This window comes from Kogia breviceps, chromosome 2, assembly GCF_026419965.1.
Source record: "Kogia breviceps isolate mKogBre1 chromosome 2, mKogBre1 haplotype 1, whole genome shotgun sequence".
Lineage (NCBI taxonomy): Eukaryota > Metazoa > Chordata > Mammalia > Artiodactyla > Physeteridae > Kogia > Kogia breviceps.
In genome coordinates this window covers 170494794-170497155 of record NC_081311.1, presented here as the reverse complement: position 1 = coordinate 170497155, position 2362 = coordinate 170494794, and the positions used below count along the sequence as shown (strand labels likewise).

Below are 2362 nucleotides of genomic sequence, written 5' to 3'. Positions count from 1 at the left end.
TTTCCACCTCAGGGCTTTCTCCAGCTCAAGAGTTAATGCACCCAGGGTAACCCTTAACCAAGCAGAAAATGCGATTGATAAACATCTCAGCTTCCTTTTCCTCAATGGACGGTTCTGAGGAAATGAATGTTCCGTTCAACACAGAAAGCACGCAGGGGGACACGGCTGTTGCCCACAGTGATAACTAGGTCACTAACACACATGCTTTTTACTTTTTTCCCTTTTGTGTCTCAATTTCCCCATCCCCTCATTTTGGCTTCCTGGGATCAATTCCTAAATAATTTACCTGTACTGAAGTCATTGATTCAGGATTTGTTTTTGGAAAAAGGCAAACTAAAATCAAGACACCAAGTTACAATCACATATTTGCTTCTTTATTTCACATTTCTTGGTTAATATAAAGATGAAAAAGGGTTGTAGGAAAATTTAATAACCAAACTGATGTTAAACAGGTGAAGCTGGTACATCTTATTGTGTGAAGAAGCAAGGAAAGAGTAATGAGGTCATATCAAAAGGACAGAGAAGACAGCTTGAAAGAGCTCCTACTGGCAATATCTGTGACAATTTGAGAACAAAAAAGAAAATAAACTAAAATTGAAATAAAAATGTATGTGTCTATGATGATACCAAAATATCAGGGAAAATAATGGCATTCACCACCACTGGAAGTGACTTACATCAACTTCTTGATATGAAAATGGTTAACAAAAGACAGAGAATAGAGCATGTATCTGGGCATTTTTGATAACGAATTAATTAGAGAAAATTCTTTACACAGAATTTTGAGCCAGTAAATGCAGAATCAAAGTTAAAATTTTAAAAATTCCATTTTGCATCCCCTAATGAAATAGGTAAATTCAATCAAATCGTCAGTAGAAACTGAACACATTGGGTGAAAAAAAGTTCACTAAGCAACTAGACATTCACATGACACCAGCAAATCAGGTCCCAAATTACCTGCTAATTGCAAAAGGACTTCAGAGATACAACAATTAAAGGCAGTGCCTGGTACTTGATTGGATCTTGGTTTAAAGAAAACAACTATAAAGATATTTGGGAGAAAATTATAGAAATTTGAATGTGAGCTGGCTACCCAATGATATCAAGGGGACTATGACTAATTTTGTTAAGGTGTGATAATCCTTCAGTAATATATTTTGGAGAGAATCCTTATTTGGGAAGATGCATATGGTAGTATCTAGCAATGAAGTAGAAACATTCAAATTATTGAGAAAAAATTGTATATATCCATATAGATAAAGCAAATATGTTAACAACATACCTATGTTGTGGGTATATAAAAGTATTCACTGTAGAACTCTTTCTTGTTCTCTGTATGCTTGAACATGCTCATAGTAAGATTTTTTTAAAAAAATAAATTCTACTTTAATTAAGGTCTCTGCTAAAAATATGGAACGCTTCACGAATTTGCGTGTCATCCTTGCGCAGGGGCCATGCTAATCTTCTTTGCATTGTTCCAATTTTTAGTATATGTGCTGCCAAAGCAAGCACCATAGTAAGGTTTTTAAGCTGTGTTGCTTTACCATTAAGAAATTACTTTTGTGAAATATGAATTTTCATTTTCACTTTCTCTTTCAATTTTTGTTGGCTTAATTTTATTTATTTATTTTGTTTTAGGATATTTTTTTTCCTACGGGTGCAGGGTATTAGGCTGACTCTGTGTTTACACGATTGTTTTAATTTTTGCCACCTAGATTTCCAACGCCTCTTCTGTTTTTGCCTGCCATGGTCTAGATGTTTTCTGTAACTGCATTTTTGTTTCAGTTGCTGAGGTCTACACGAGTAAATAGGATGCTTATTGATATAACTCTTCTCACTGGCATTGGGTAGGCCAACATGTATTTTTTCCCAACTTGCCCTCCTGCGATATTACCTTTCAAGAGGACAACTTTGTGTGTATACCGAGGGAAGGGGAGGTGAAGACGCAGGAACGGTGGAGAGTAAGGAGGCTTCGGTAATATCTAAAATGACTATTCCTTGCAATAAACTGAAACTAAAATAAGTCTTATACGGCTAGGGGACATGCAAACTGGTATAACCTTTCTGGAGGGCAATATGACAATATGTCTTAAAAGCTTTAATATTGTACACACACTTTGATATTTCAATTTATACGAATTTGCACCAAGGAAATAGTAACGGATAGTGTTCATTGAAGCATAAACATCTTTATGGTAAGGACCGGAAATCAACCTAAGTATCTAACAATAACTAAATTAGCTTACATCTCCTGTTACAGACTGAGTTGTGTTCCCCCAAAAGTCATAGGTGGAAGCTCTCAGCCCCAATGTGACTGTATTTGGAGATGGGCCCTTTAAGGAGATAATTAAGACTACATGAG

The 2362-nt window shown here is 35.6% G+C and overlaps 1 non-coding gene across 1 annotated transcript; it reads right to left on the bottom strand.

Annotated features, from left to right (window-relative positions):
* Window positions 1–1404: 1404 nt before the first annotated feature.
* LOC131751771 (U6 spliceosomal RNA) lies at window positions 1405–1512 on the bottom strand. The gene has a single exon (XR_009334328.1). It is a non-coding gene; the product is annotated as a U6 spliceosomal RNA (small nuclear RNA).
* Between the last annotated feature and the right edge of the window lie 850 nt (window positions 1513–2362).